Genomic DNA, 16,734 nt, shown 5'->3' with positions numbered 1-16,734 from the left:
GAATAGAATAATGAAGTTATTTTTTTCTGTTCTCTCTCTCTAATTAAATAAAACAGAAAATCCTTGTTTTTTTTTCTATTTTACTTTTCATCTTGAATATTTATCATATAAAGTTGATAACCATCTTTAGCTGCTAATTAATATAAATACTTATTATAGTAGTATTATTTTTGAAAATAATGAAATCAATATATGTAAAAAATTTTTATCTTTTAGATGTGATGATTTGCCACATTTTTAGAGGAAATTTAATGTTCTTAATAAAGAGAATTGCTATTTTTTCATTTAACATACATGTTGAATGGTATATAAAACTAGGAAACTAGCCAAAAGTCAGATTTTTATATTATAAAATTTTTATCACCTAGGTGATGCCTAGGCGCCCGCCTAGTGACTAGGTGCCCTAGTGTTGCCCAAAATCGCCTAGACACCTTGAATACTATGCTAGATAGTGAATATGAGTATGTTTGTTTAATGGCAAATAGAATGAAGCAAAAATTTGATAAATATTGGGATGAATGTTCTTTGGTGCTTGCGGTTGTCGTTGTCCTTGATCCCAGGTTTAAGATGGAGATTGTTACATATTACTACAATCTCATTTACGGAGACACTGCTGAGAGGCATGTTACAAGAGTTAGAGAGGCATTAAATGACCTATATTTAGAGTATGCGGGTTTTGATATAGAGAATAAGTCACTTATAGGCTCTAGTATTGCATCTTAGCCATTGAAGATTTGTGGTGTTGTAGATTTTTTGAGCGGTTTTGATTGGTGGTTGACTGAAGAGTGTCTGGAATGTTGTCTAGGGACTCAAAAGTCAGAGTTGGATCTTTATCTTGAAGAAAAACTATTTCCTAGAGGTGAAAAGCTTGATATTTTGAGATTCTGGCGAATTGATGGTCCTAAGTTTCCGAAACTCTCTAGATTGGAACATTATATTTTGGCAATTCCAGCATCCACTATAGCATCTGAGGGAACATTCAGTACTGGGGGTAGAATAGTGGATCAATATCGTACTTCATTACTTCTAGAAATGGTGGAGGCTCTGGTTTGTGGGAAAGATTGGTTAGAAGCTCCAACTACAATATCGTACTTGTCTCTCCTATATGTTTCTGTTTATTTAAATGTTTTGTTTCTAATATGTGTTTTTGGTTGTGCATTATTATGTTTTAGAATTGGATCTTGAAGCCATTGCTACCTCTCCTATATGTGTGACTTCTACAACTGACACTAATCGAACATGTAAGATATGGCAAATGGTCTATAATTAGTTTATTTGACTTGCAAAATATTCGCATTTATCTAATTTGGCAAAGCAAATGATTTGTTTCAGGATATTGGAGCATATGCCATGCATCTAGTTTGGACATTTTTGCTTCACGGGTATTTTTTTTTCTTATAATATTTTTTATAAAATATTTGCTTATAAAATTTGGATTGGACTGGACCTAGTCCATTTATAATGGTTTATATTGGATTGGGTTGGGTTGAACCAATGTCTAGTCTATTGATAGAAGAAGATTGGGGTTGTGAGGTTGTCAATGGACCATGTTTGGGTTGGACACAATCTGGATTGAATTAATACCAATTTGAATGAGTTGAACAGTCCAATAAGACAGTGGATTGGATTGGACCAGTCCAATCCGGTCCACAGCACCCATCTAATCTTATAGTGCTTTGTTGGGATCAAGCTTTCTTTGAAATTGTTGCATGTAAATTCTGCTTTCTGAATCAGAATGTCCATGAATTTTAATCTATTTATCACCTTTGTAAACTTCACTATTTTTGTAGTCATCTGTGGTCCTCCCTTTTAGAGAAGATAGACTTAAGAATAGAATGACTGAAACCTTTTAGAGAAGCCTGCCTATAGTCATTTGATCTTGTGGGCTCCCTCAAGAGTGCTTCTATAGAAAATTATTGTTTATTGAGAATTCATGTCTACTTTACTTTGACTAACTACCATGGATTTACGTTTGCCTTAATAAGAAAGAAATTTTTTAATCCAATCCAATCCCAGAGATCCTTCTGTTACTGAAATCCTAGAGATCTGTACAGAGATTTGTTTTGAGCTCTGTTTTAATTTTTTTTGATCAATAACAACATTTCATTAATTAATCACAGAAATAATTACGAGGAGGAAGATAAGCTTGAGCCCTCGAGAACAGAAAAAGAAAAAGTTACACTTGTGCCCAAAACATTGGCTCCCTCTCAACCCCTTGCGTAGCTAACCCATCAGCAAAAGAGTTAGATGATCTTTTCACCCAGCTGATCTTGACTTCCATCTCTTGAACCAGCCACCTAAATTTCCTCCTCTCATTACTGTACATCCATAACCCGCTGTTGTCTTTATTCAGCCACCCTACCACCACCGAGTCCCCTTCAATTATGAGATTTCTTATATTCATCTCCTTTGCTCTTTGGACTCCTTCCATAATTGCATAGATCTCGGCCTTGAGAGAGTTACCCACTCCAATTGGGCCTGAGAACAGGGCTGAAACAAACCCATTCTCATCCCTAAACACACCCCCAATCCCCGAGTGTCTAGGACTCCCTCTACTACTACCATCAAAGTTTAGTTTTAAGAAACCAATAAGTGGGGGGAGGGGGGTCCAAGACACACTCATTACTGTTTTGGTCTGGGTACAATTAGCAATCTCACCCCACTTCCTCAACATGTCATCCACTCTGTAATCTGTAAACAGCTCTGAGGATTTCAGCCACTATACAACCCTTATATGGATCAGTTCTCTCAATTCTTTAGCACCTCTCTCTACTTCAAAGAAGATCCTGTAGTTTCTTTCCTCCCACAAAGCCTAGCATACCGCAGCCCTTAGACATCTCCACATGGTCTTTCTCCTTTTCATATGCCACCTGAAGAAAGAAGGGGAAAAAAGACTTTGCAAGTTTGGTGGAGGATTCCATCTACACCCAAAGAGGGAGAAAGCCCACTCCCAAATAGACTTTGCAAACTGGAATGACACCAAAAGGGGAAAAAAGACTTTGCAGTCTCCCCATCTGCTTTACAAAGAACACACCTGTGAGGGGATAAACATGTCTTGGGTCTCTTCTTTTGGAGCATATCACCAGTATTGATTCTTTCCAGAAAAGCTTCCTAGCAAAAACTACCAACCCTAGGAGGAATTAGTCTGCACCAAACCTCATTAACCGGGAAGGGAAGGGCTATAGGACTGGATGACTGACTTAAGACTTTGAAAAAGGAGGCACAAGAGAATGAGCCAGTGGAGGTGGGGGTCCAGATTCTAGAATCCAACTTAACAGGGTCTAAGAAAACATTATCAAGGAGTCCAAGGAGACTCGAAATACTATCAAGGTCTGAGTCTCTCACAGCCCTCCTCAAGCCCAAATTCCACCCAAACCCAGAAATGGAAGATAAGGGGGTAATGAAAGAAGCAGCTGACCATTCAAGTTTTCCATTCTACATCCCAGCCTCCCCACAAATTCTGCTATCAAATCCTCTCTCTTAGATCCCTCCACCACTGTCCTTTCTAACTCTTCCCCTTCATTTCTCCCCTCCTTTCCTTCTCTCCTCTCAATTGACCCCTCCCCTCTTATCTCATTCATATCCTTCCTCCATAACATATTTTGTTCCACTTCACTAAATATTCTTTCAATAATTTCCCACACCTTCTCATTCTTATCCCTTCCTTCCAACTCCTCCCCATGGTCCTTCATCACCCTCTCCACAAGCTTAGAGCACCCACCACCTTTGTTGGCTTCGCATGCTAGGGCTGCTGAACTTGGAATGGGATTGGAATCTGGAACATACGACACAGAAAACGCATCAGTAGCAAAAACTAAATTCACTTGATTACCCGGGTTTGACTGGAGGGTTGGAAGTGGATTCGGGTTAATGTTCTCAACCTTCATGTCTTGTTCAGAGAGTTGGTGACTTCTGTCTCCCTGAGTTGGTTGTGAAGCATTTCTGTCCTTTGGACAACCTGGCAATCTGTCATCTCTCCTTGTGGTTTACCCCTTGTTGGTGTATTTCTACTCTGCTTCAGGTTCTCCTGATTTACCCCTTTATTTGCGCCTTGCACAATCTGAAGTCTTGGAAATGGGTTATTCCCGTAAGAGTTCATCCCCACTTCATGAACCCCAGGACTTCTTTCATCGCCTATCGAACCTTCCTGGTCATCTAGAATGCTTCTCCGTTGCTCCTCTATGTCCCCCTGAAATAGGCCTGCAATGTTCAACAAACCCATATCGCCTTCATCATAGCCTCCATCATCATTCACACTTCCAATGCTAGTACCGGCGCCTGAGCTATCAACCGAGTCTTCATCATTCTCACTGCAGTGAACCCATCCTTCATCCACCCCAACCTTTTCTTCACGTCTCTCTCTTACAAATCTAGGGTTTGGTCTCTTTGTGGAGCGCCTCAAGGAGATAGGTTCTGCTCGATCTTGGCAGATCACCCACCGTAAGTCACCCTGTCTGCCTGTTTTCCGCCACTACAACTTGTCCCCAATGGACCTCACCATTTTAGAGGAAGATAGACTGTAGGAACTGTCTAGTGTCGGACCTACGTCCAATTCCTTGCCCCAACCCACATGATCTTTTAAGTTATCACGTGGGTCGCTAAACCTGTACCCCGGTTTAGCAGTCGAACCACCCTTAACCCCAGCCGGTTCAGACCAGGCCATCCGGTGTTCACGGCTTGGTCCACTTAATTTCTTTGCCATATCAGCAAAGGTTAAGTCACCCACTTTAATTTTACTCGATTCAAAAAAGTTTGAATTAATTTCCTTTAAAGGCGACTTGTCGTTTGGTTTACCCCAGCCGACTGATTAATTGCTAATTTGGCTTTCCCCTGCAACTTATCTTCTTTACCCAATCTCCTTCCTCCACGTGTCCACCACCCTGCCATCTCATCTTTGTATTCAGCCTTGGGAGTTCTTCCCCACCACGACTGTTCGACTTCTGACGCCACCCACACCCTGTACCAAGCACCATCTAAACAAATTTCGAAGAACCTAGGTAGGTACTCATGCTTGATTCCCACAACCTGAAGCTCAACTGCCCCCAAATTTCTTTTATTAGCTTCCATCAACACCCCTCCTAAGCTTCTAACAATCTGCTCGAGAACAGTCCCGCCAAAGATTGAAGGGAAGACCTAACAGCTTCAGCTGGGTACATCCATCTATAACCTCAACTTCGTTACAGGTGGGGCTCCAGTTATGAATCTGTATAAGGCTTCTGATGAGGGCAGATTTGGCCCTCCAGTGAAATTGTGACACGTGGCACCTCGTGACAACTAGGCAAGCCCCCAGGCAACAACTTACCAAGTTGGTCCCCCCCCCCCCCGAGCACCGGTCTGGCTGACCTGGCGCAGCCTGCACGCGACCTGCGCGACCTGGCCGGATCGGGACCGGACATAGGCGCTGACCTGGCAATCTGGCCCCGACGCAGGCGCCGACCTGGCAATCTGGCCCGGACACAGGCGCCGACCTGACAACATGACCCGGACACAGGCGCCGACCTGACAACATGACCCGGACACAGGCGCCGACCTGATGACCTGACCCGGACACAGGTGCCGACCTGGCAACTTGGCCGGACACCGACCCGCCGACTGACACAGGCGTCGACCTGGCAACCTGGCCCGGACATCGACCCGCCGACTGACACAGGCGCCGACCTGGCAACCTGGCCCGGACACCGACCCACCGACAGACACAGGCGCCGGCCTGGCAACCTGGCCCGGACACCGACCCGTCGACTGACAGGCGCCGACCTGACAACCTCGAGGAGTTCATCACCGTACCCCCGGTTCTGACAGGATATGACGTCTTACCATTTGAAGGCTTTTTACCCACCTAACCCGCGAGGGCACCACTATATAAGGACTCCGACCCCCAAAGCCAAGGGGGGAAAAAAAGAGTATGGTAACCCCCGCTCTCTAGCTCTCTCATTTCTCTCCAAGCCCTCTGTAATCAGAATGCTAACTTAGGCATCGGAGAGTCCCCGTCGGGAAAATACCCCCGGGTCCTCTGGTTCAGTTCCCGCAGGTTCCTCAGCTCCCGCCGTCTACGAAGGAGATAAAATCACCTCACGCGGGGGGTAGTCGGGTAGCGCTGCACCAGGGAGCTCCAACATCCTTAGAGTTGTAGACCGCCTAGGAGCAAGTCAAGTGACGAGTTCGCCATCAGGGAGCACTACCAGGTAGTTCACCATCAGGCAGCGCCACCAGGCAGTTCGCCATCAGGCAGTTCGCCACCGGACAGTTCGCCACCAGGCAGTTCGCCACTAGGCAGTTCGCCACCAGGGAGCATTGCCGGGCAGTTCACCACCAGGCAGTTCGCCATCAGGCAGTTCGCCACCGGGCAGTTCGCCATCGGGCAGTTCGCCACCAGGCAGTTCGCCATCAGGCAGTTCGTCACCAGGCAGTTCGCCATCAGGCAGTTCGCCACCAGGGAGCACTGCTGGGCAGTTCACCACCAGGCAGTTCGCCATCAGGCAGTTCGTCACCAGGCAGTTCGCCATCAGGCAGTGCCACCAGGCAGTTCGCCATCAGGCAGTTCGCTACCAGGGAGCATTGCCGGGCAGTTCACCACCAGGCAGTTCGCCATTAGGCAGTTCGTCACCAGGCAGTTCGCCATCAGGCAGCGCCACCAGGCAGTTCGCCATCAGGCAGCGCCACCAGGCAGTTCGCCATCAGGCAGTTCGCCACCAGGCAGTTCGCCATCAGGCAGTTCACCATCAGGCAATTCGCCATCAGGCAGTTCGCCATCAGGCAGTTCGCCATCAGGCGGTTCGCCACCGGGCGGTTCGCCACCAGGCAGTTCGCCACCGGGCAGTTCGCCACCAGGCAGTTCGCCACTAGGCAATTTGCCACCAGGGAGTATCACTAGGCAGTTCGCCACCAGGCAGTTCTCCCCCGGGAAGTTCGCCACCAAGTAGCTCATCATCAAGGCACGTCACCACCAGGTCAAACACGAGGTACTTAGCCAAAAAAATTTTACACATCCCAAAAAATGGTACGTGACCAAAAACGGTTACATCAATTGGCGCCGTCTATGGGAACACGCTACGAAAAGCTAAGTTCTCATCCTACAAAAGCTAAGTTCTCATCCTACCAAAGCTAAGTCCTCACTTTTTTGAAGATATCACTTTATAGTTTACATTTTTTATGAACTCAAAAACTATGCAGGGGGCTAACAGACTAAGTAGCTCTACCAACCTTACTTTCGATTCAGATGATGCCTCATCAGTCCTCTCCGCAAGGTCCCCCTACAAAGATGAGCTCTTCGTGGCTTCCGCGGTAGTTGACGGCCAACAGACTACATAGGCGCCCTTACCGGTCGAGCCTTCCAAGGCTCCCGTGTGAGCTGGCAACCTAAAGTTAGTAGTGCTGCCCCCGAAGGTCGAGCCCCTAGTAGCTTCTTGTAGGAGTGGGTGACCGGCATTACGAAGCTGATGCAGTGCAATCATAGCTCGACACCTCACAGGCAAAGCCTACGGGCCACATTACTGCTTAAGACTCGGTCGCCTCTCCTGCACGGGCAAAGTCAAAAAAGAGTAGACCACGGGTCACTCCCAAAAGCCTACGGGCCACATTACTGCTTAAGACCCGGTCGCCTCTCCGGCACGGGCAAAGTCAAAAAAGAGTAGACCACGAGTCACTCCCAAAAGCCTACGGGCCACATCACTGCTTAAGACCCGGTCGCCCCTCCGGCACGGGCAAAAGTCAAAAAAGAGTAGACTATGAGTCACTCCCAAAAGCCTACGGGCCACATTACTGCTTAAGACCCGGTCGCCTCTCCGGCACGGGCGAAAATCAAAAAGAGTAGACTATGAGTCACTCCCAAAGCCTGCGGGCCACACTATTGCTAAATATCCAATCGCTTTCTCAGCAGGAACAAAATCAGCAAAAGTGAACTATAAGTTGCCCCAGAGCCTAAGGGGTACACTATTGAAACCGGCGGAGACCCCCTCGTCTTACTGGCAGCTCGCCACATACAGGCAGCTCCCAAAGCCTAAGGAATTGGATCAAAACTTACTAGCTCGTCGACTTACGGGCCAAAAGAAATCTACTCCCTTCGCTGAGTTACTCTCAGCTCGGGAGTGGGGGCAATTGATGAGGGCAGATTTGGCCCTCCAGTGAAATTGCGACACGTGGCACCTCGTGACAACTAGGCAAGCCCCCAGGCAACAACTTACCAAGTTGGTCCCCCCCCCCCCTGGGCACCGGTCTGGCTGGCCTGGCGTGGCCTACGCGCGACCTGGCGCGGCCTGCGCGTGAACTGCGCGCGACCTGGCGCGGCCTGCGCGCGAACTGGCGCGACCTGACCGGATCGGGCCCGGACACAGGCGCCGACCTGGCAATCTGGCCCGGACGCAGGCGCCGACCTGCGCGGCCTGCCGACTTGGCAAACCGACCTGCGCGCGGCCTGCGCGCGAACTGGCGCGACTTGCGCGACCTGGCCGGATCGGGCCCGGACACAGGCGCCGACCTGGAAATTTGGCCTGGACGCAGGCGCCGACCTGGCAATCTAGCCCGGACACAGGCGCCGACTTGACAACATGACCCGGACACAGGCGCCGACCTGACAACATGATCCGAACACAGGCGCCGACCTGACAACATGACCCGGACACAAGCGCCGACCTGATGACCTGACCCGGACACAAGCGCCGACCTGGCAACCTGGCCGGACACCGACCCGCCGACTGACACAGGCGTCGACCTGGCAACCTGGCAACCTGGCCCGGACACCGACCCGCCGACTGACACAGGCGCCGACCTGGCAACCTGGCCCGGACACCGACCCGCCGACAGACACAGGCGCCAGCCTGGCAACCTGGCCCAGACACTGACCCGTCGACTGACAGGCGCCAACCTGACAACCTCGAGGAGTTCATCACCGTACCCCGGTTCTGACGGGATATGATGTCTTACCATTTGAAGGCTTTTTACCCACCTAACCCGCGAGGGCACCACTATATAAGGACTCCGACCCCCAAAGCCAAGGGGGGAAAAAAAGAGTATGGTAACCCCCGCTCTCTAGCTCTCTCATTTCTCTCCAAGCCCTCTGTAATCAGAATGCTAACTTAGGCATCGGAGAGTCCCCGCCGGGAAAATACCCCCGGGTCCTCTGATTCAGTTCCCGCAGGTCCCTCAGCTCCCGCCGTCTACAAAGGAGAGAAAATCACCTCACGCGGGGGGTAGTCGGGTAGCGCTGCACCAGGGAGCTCCACCATCCTCAGAGTTGCAGACCGCCTAGGAGCAAGTCAAGTGACGAGTTCGCCATCAGGGAGCACTACCAGGTAGTTCGCCATCAGGCAGCGCCACCAGGTAGTTCGCCATCAGGCAGCGCCACCAGGCAGTTCGCCATCAGGCAGTTCGCCACCGGACAGTTCGCCACCAGGCAGTTCGCCACCAGGTAGTTCGCCACCGGGCAGTTCGCCACTAGGCAGTTCGCCACCAGGCAGTTCGCCATCAGGCAGTTCGCCACCGGGCAGTTCGCCACCAGGGAGCACTGCCGGGCAGTTCGCCACCAGGCAGTTCGCCATCAGGCAGTTCGTCACCAGGCAGTTCGCCATCAGGCAGTTCGCCACCAGGGAGCATTGCCGGGCAGTTCACCACCAGGCAGTTCGCCATCAAGCAGTTCGTCACCAGGCAGTTCGCCATCAGGCCGCGCCACCAGGCAGTTCGCCATCAGGCAGTTCGCCACCAGGGAGCATTGCCGGGCAGTTTACCACCAGGCAGTTCGCCATCAGGTAGTTCGTCACCAGGCAGTTCACCATCAGGCAGCGCCACCAGGCAGTTCGCCATCAGGCAGTTCGCCATCAGGCAGTTCGCCATCAGGCGGTTCGCCATCAGGCAGTTCGCCACCGGGCAGTTCGCCACCAGGCAGTTCGCCACCGGGCAGTTCGCCACCAGGGAGCATCACCAGGCAGTTCGCCACCAGGCTGTTCTCCCCCGGGAAGTTCGCCACCAAGTAGCTCATCACCAAGGCACGTCACCACCAGGTCAAACACGAGGTACTTAGCCAAAAAAATTTTACACATCCCAAAAAATGGTACGTGACCAAAAACGGTTACATCAGCTTCCATCCACAACCACTATGTTGAAGCTTAGCTCCTGGTTGCCTACATCAAGAACAGCCTTCATCTCTGCAAACAGAAATAAACTTACTTCTATCTTAAGGTCTACTCCTTAGCTACTACCGTCAATACATCGTTTACTCTCTTATCAGCCATTAACACCATTCGTTTTTTCCATTTATCCATTCCAGCTCCCACCAAAATTCTGCGATGACCAGAGGAGCAAGCAACCACCAAACCAGGAATTGTTGAACCTTGCACCTCTATGTTCCCAGTTGTCTCATTCACACCCACCTCCTCCTGAACCTTTCGGCCCTGACCTTTGGATTTCTGACCAGATGCCTTCTCTCCCTCCGTCTTCTTCCTTTCCGAAGCTACAAGTTAAGACTGCAATTCCTCCACAAAGACCAGCCACCCTATCTGCTTCTTTCCTTCAGGCACACAGACCATTTGTTTTCCATTTTTGCCAAATAGCTCAGTCACAGTAATGAACCATCCCTTGTTATTCCTCTTTAGCTCAACTACAAAAGTCTTGCCTGGAACTGACATGGAGTTTTTCCAGCTTTCCTCCTTACATGAGTTAATAGCATCATCAACAGAACCCTTCACCCATACAATAACCTCTTCCAGTATCAATATTGTCGCCTTGTTATTCTCTCTGATTTTCATAACACACCCTCCTTTGATCCATTCCTCTTCCAACTTGAAAAATTTAGCTTCAATCGTCACCTCAGATCGCCATTTTCCAACTACTCTAAAACCCTTCTCACCCCCCATTGTCAAACGACTTCTCAAGCTTGAGATTTATCGCCGGTCGCCTGTGTAAAAGTCTCCGGTCGCCACTGCTTCAAGTTTGTTGTTGAGGTAACTCTTTGAGCTCGGTTTTAATCCCTATAAATATTTGACATTTTTATACCCAACAAAATATAGAGGTCCCAATTAAATTGGACAGTTAGGTTCTTTACTTTAATATGAGCTGATATTATGTTTTTGAATTATATTCTTGCTTGTTTTGACAATGTATATTTCATTTGATTCAGGATAGTGAGTTGCTTGTGTATACTGATTGTTTTATTATTTTGGGCCAAAGCCTTGGATGTTCACCTGGTTCAATTTTAACCTTAGGTACTCATTAAACTATGAGCCCTTTAATCATCTCTTGCAACTTCAACCCTGTCACTCATAGTACAACTTCAAACCTGTCACTTACTAACATTCCCAAGATTCAGAATTGTTTTGTCTATGCTTTGCTTTTTTCTTCACATAAACATCTGCTTTAAGAAATCACAACATATAGCCTGAACAGCTGGTTCAGAGAGATCTCAAGATCAGCCATTGCTTTACCTGGTAGTTTTGGAAGAGGCCAAGTAGAATAATTTGTTTTGGGGGAAATAGGCTTAGGTTGATCTTTTCCCTTCATAGCCATTGATTTGCTTGTTGGTTCTTGGCACTGTATTCCCCTGTTTCAAGTCCAGAAAATAGGGGATGCACCTCATATTTTAACTCTATATGATTTGGTTGCTGAAAAAAGGAGGGAATATGCATGGCATGTAGGTTAGATACTCAAATTTCTTATAGGTTGGGTCATTCGCCAGGGGGCTTTTCCTTGTTCACTCAGAATGTTTGGAGTCAAATTATATTGCCAGCAGGCCTTTCCGAGTAAATGCGGTGGGTATTAAAGTGCCTCCAACAATCTGGACTGCCAGTTTCATTGTAAAACTTAGAATTACCTGATTTCACTTGGTACAGTTTCATCAGTTAGAGCAAATCATAGTAACATTTGAGTCCATCTCAGCTGATTCACTATAATTTTACCCAATTCCTTCTGCAACTAGGAGAAAATCTAACAGTTAAACTTCCATCACATCGTTTTGTCTTTCATTTATTTACCTTGTCCAAGCCCAACTTGTTTCTTTAGGATTGGATAATTATACAAATGAAAATCTAACAGTTTATTTTCCAGCATGTGTAGATTAAAGAGCTATTGTATGTGGATTTTTTCACTTTCAAGTCAAACTTAATTTTATCATTTTAGGCTTCTTGTATACATGTTCTAAATTCTATTTTTTAAGTACATATATGGTAGAAATGAATTAAAGATAGGGTAAAATCACTTTATAGATTTAATTTTTTTAGTATTATCTATTTTTTTCATTTTTTAGTAGTAAAGATGAAGGGATGAGAGATCCATCCTATGGACGCCCAAAGATTGCGGAATAAGGGGCGAATTTCAAAAATTTTATCTCTCCCTTCAACTGGGAATCGTATTCCCCATTTAGAAAATCATATTTTCAAGGATCAATCTTGAACCATAAACTGAACCAGATCTGAACCAAAAGGAGTGGGAGAGGATTATACCTGATACGGAGAAATACTATCTCCCAATGGATGTGTTCACGCCCAAGGAAGGATCCAAAATCTGCTCCCACTGAAGATGGCGCAGTGCAGGGTGGAGCAGAATCAGCAACGTTCTTCAAAAGAACTTGATCCTTCGTAAGGATCAACTGGACGACTTGAGTACAGCTCCAACCAATCTTTTCACAAAAGATTGAAATCAAGATCCAATCTTGATTGCTCCCAAGAACTGGAGATCGAACTGAAGGAATGGCAAAAGCAGGAAGGTGGCGGCAGGAGAGAATTCGCAGTATGCAGGAAATCTCTCAATCTCTCTTTCTTCAAAGAGAAGAATGCTATGGATGTTGTTGTGTAGTAGGCTGCCGCCCCCTTCCCCTTTTATAATCTCAAAAGGGATCAGCTCCTAATCAGATTAGGAGCTGCTAATCCAAATCATATTTGGGTTAGAAGTCCCTTAGTGATAAGGGATAACCCTTATCTTATCTGCAGATAAGATCAACTGTCTCCTAATCTAATTAGGAGGTTTCCAGATCTAAATCCCATTTAGATCTTGGACTCTCTGAGTGGATAGGGTCTAAGCCCAATCCTTTCAGCTGACCCTCTTTAGAATTCGCCCCCTTTAAATGACTGATCAAATCAGCCCAGTTCAAAATGGGCTTAAGGCCCATTTAAGGTTATGTACTCAAAAGGCTTCCAAATTGCTGCCCAGTTGGGCTTCCTTGTATGGCGTGGGACCCAAGCATTGATCTACACATCAGCTACATGGGTTCGGCCCAGCCTTTGTTACAAGGCCTGGCCGAATACACTGTTAATGACAGTGCACCCCCTGAAACCCATCAAATGGGCTCTATGGGCCCAACACTTACACTAAGTGGTCCCTGGGCCAAGCCACCTTGTAACACCCAGGGACTGTGGGCAGATGCAAGATTAGCCCATCAGGTATTATCCTCAATGGTCTTACACTTAACCTCTCAGCCCATAATGATCATACACTGCCCGACAAGAGAGGACCTCTCCCTCGGCTGCAAGGAACAGTGTTGCACTCTCCACTTATATGGATCCCGGGAATTAAAACCTTCTTGCAAATAATTTAGAAACCATACATATATACTTTTATATCTTATAAAATATATTTTGCAAAACAAATCTCAACGGTTGAAATCGGCTGCCGACAGTCTTGGTTTCCATCAGTGAGAGTGCATCCCCGATCATTACCTTTGTCCGACAAAGGGGCTGATCCTGTCACTATGATCACCCACTCAGATGAATTCTCGGACTGTCCCAACATACCCAGGTTTTGACCCCCTCTAAGGATCTCACTGATTGGTACATCAAAGACAGCCCAATCCGACACCTAGTGTAGTATCATAATCGAGTCTAGGGGTCGGGTGTAACTTTCCAATTTTGCCCATCAATCTCCAAGGTCCAGGGCAATACTAGAAATCTGGTCCAGTTCAAAGATTCAATTAATCCTACACTGTATGTGCCTAGGGTCTCACCCTGGCAGCTGAGACAAGCCACCCCAACCGACTTGGTGGCACTACAGTGTCAGCCTTGTCAGGATAGGTCTCCCCAGACCGACCCACTGGCTATGAACATTCTAAACTAACACGAGTCTCATTAAGTGTCCAGTTTAAGGGTATTACACAGAAACATACCAAGGGAACATGAATCAAATATGTATCTTTGTTCATTTACAATAAACTCATAAAGTACATCATTCTGATTGAAGCTAAGGGCATACAAAACTGTCTAACAAAAGATAGGGTAAATTCTATTTTTTAAGTACAACTTTCTTTATGATTTACAATACGATATGGTCCCTAATAAGAAAAGTTAGCTTTGTGGCCAAGTAATGGTCCCTAATAAGAAAGTTAGCCTTGTATCAAAATAAATTTTTCTTATTTTTATTAAACTTTTTGTTTGGGTCCATATGGTGATTTTGACTAATGAATAGCAATTCATATTTTCAGATTAACATCTTGTTATGGGCCTTGATATTGAACCATTTCTATTTCAAAAGTTTTACATAGATTACTAGTTCTTTCTGCTAATTTCTCTCAGAACAGCATATATCATATGGTTATCATGGCCTTTGTTTTTTGCTGCAGTTCTGCAAGAACATTGTTCTAGCAGGGATTGGTAGTTTGACCCTGATGGATGATCGTCTGGTCACAGAAGAACTACTTTCTGCAAACTTCTTAATTCCTCTTGATGAAAATGCATTTAATGGAAACTCTCTTGCTGAACTTTGTTGTGATTCTTTAAGAGATTTCAACCCAATGGTTCGTGTTTCTGTAGAAAAAGGTGATTCTTTATTTTACCTCATGTTATCTTTCAATTCAATGGTTTACATATTCATGTTTTCTCCCAACTTTGTTTATATACTTGTGTCATTGTATGATTTGTATCCCAAGAGTAATCTCCTAGTGGAAATCATTAGGACCTATTTCAGAGTTGTGCCTTTTGTCCTCTTAAGTCTTTATTACATACATACCCCAGTGTTATGTTAACTGTTAACTGTATAATGAGAGGTTCACTTTTGTTTGCATTTGTATTTTTTTTTGATGAATAAACGAAGTTGTAGAGATTCGAGTTTGCATTTGTATTTTAAACCATCTTTATTATTTTCTTACTGTCAGAACCTGTCTTTGGTGATGATCATATTTGGAGTGAATACATTTAAAAACCATGCTCTCCCAACTTCCCCTTGTATATACACATGTACCCATTACCCCTTTGCAAGAACAAGAATAAAAGAAAAGCTCTCCAGAAGAAATGGTACATAGTACCTCTGAAGCTGGGTAATCTTGATTGCATTGATCTCCATTGTGTGCTCATCTGCAAATAAGCAATGGTCCAAAAATCCTCTGAAGCTGTATGAGAAATAGAAGAATGTCATGCTTACATATATAACCTGTTTGGGTTGAGATTTTAAAGGAATCACTCTGCAGAAGTCACTTTGAAATGAACTCCGTATCTTGAATCTAAAATCTTTGATCTTGAAGGGGATAACTCTTTGTGATGCTTCACTTCTGATGCCTGTTCTGGGAGGGCAGATCATCTTCTTTTTCAATGGCAGCTCTGAAGGAAATTGTGGTCTTGCCTGGGGTTGGAAGGGAATTTCCAGATTTGGAAGGCAGATTTTTTCTGATACTTTGGTGGGCGGCCTATTGTGGATGATGCCACTAAAGCTGAAGTTTGGGTCCTCTTAGTGGCTCAAGAATTGCTAAAAGAATGAGATGTCCTTCAATCTTAGTTCTTGGAGATTCAGCAAATGCCGTCAAATGGGCATGGAGAGCAGGATCCTGTCCTTGGAGACTTGCTACTTTTCTAAATGATATCAGAGATCCAGTCCTATAATTTCTATCCCTCCATTATTTTTGAGGATGAATATTTTACATTTTTTAATACTTTGTGTACTTCAAATCATGTATACCTGTTATCCTTCAATAGATATGTTATTTTCTTAAAATAACATATATTATTTCAAAAGTTTGGACATTGTAAATTTGGTGCCTCACTGATTGAGTTCCACTCCATGAATTCCACTGTATAGCCTAGTCACCAAGATTGCTTTAGCCAGAAATGGCCATAGTGTTGATGAGTACTCCTTGGATCAGTCTCTTTATGCTCAGTAAACAGACTTTCATCTGTATTTGTTTCTTCTGTAATACATAGTGCTAAGCATGCGACAGAGTGCAGCACAATTCTTCTGTACTTGTTTCTATTTTGGATTATTGATGAGTTGTTGATGCCGATAACAAACTTCTTTAGGATATTTGGAGTATTGCAGAATGATTCAGATGGTCAAACTGTCTACAGCATCCTTTTACAGAATGCAGAAACAGTTGGCTTAACATCTAGTCAATTGACTAGATATTAAGTTGGTGGAGCCCACCAAGTGTTGCACCGGGATGTGGTCCTCTTGATATGAACAATTTCTTTAGGAAATGATTATTTTTTTGGTGTTTGATTGCAGATGGAGATGGAAACCATTTTGTTTATTTTCTGAGGAAAACATTTTGTTTCCCTTCATTATTTTAGTTGCAACCAAAATATTTCTAGGGAAAACATTTTCTGAGGAAAACATTTAATTTGGACCGGATTGGGTCCAATCCGGTCCATTTGCATTTCAATTGGACTGGACTGGGTCCGGTTTGTATGGGTTTGGACTGGATTTGATCCAGTCCATTTGTAAGGACCAATGTTGGACTGGACTGGATTGGACCAAATCCAGTCCAATTGACAGCCCTAGGTAATGGGGCTGCAAATCTAGAGCAATCCCTATTAACATATATGACCACCACGA

At 45.6% G+C, this 16,734-nt stretch overlaps 1 protein-coding gene across 16 annotated transcripts in view; it reads left to right on the top strand.

Annotated features, from left to right (window-relative positions):
* EMB3111 (Tetratricopeptide repeat (TPR)-like superfamily protein) overlaps window positions 1–16,190 on the top strand; it is a 37,795-nt gene extending 21,605 nt beyond the window's left edge. The window contains exons 4-9 of one of the 16 annotated variants that reach the window (XR_016079281.1): window positions 806–1,064; window positions 1,173–1,241; window positions 1,333–1,382; window positions 2,121–9,315; window positions 9,359–10,931; window positions 14,534–16,190. The gene's annotated coding sequence lies outside the window, so the exon portion shown is untranslated. The other 15 variants (XR_016079295.1, XR_016079290.1, XR_016079286.1 and 12 more) reach the window with 15 other exon arrangements.
* Window positions 16,191–16,734: the final 544 nt, after the last annotated feature.

Source organism: Nelumbo nucifera, chromosome 1 (assembly GCF_055504915.1).
Source record: "Nelumbo nucifera cultivar China Antique chromosome 1, China Antique-T2T, whole genome shotgun sequence".
NCBI lineage: Eukaryota > Viridiplantae > Streptophyta > Magnoliopsida > Proteales > Nelumbonaceae > Nelumbo > Nelumbo nucifera.
The sequence above is the reverse complement of the archived record's forward strand: the minus strand, read 5'-3'. Positions and strand labels throughout refer to the sequence as shown.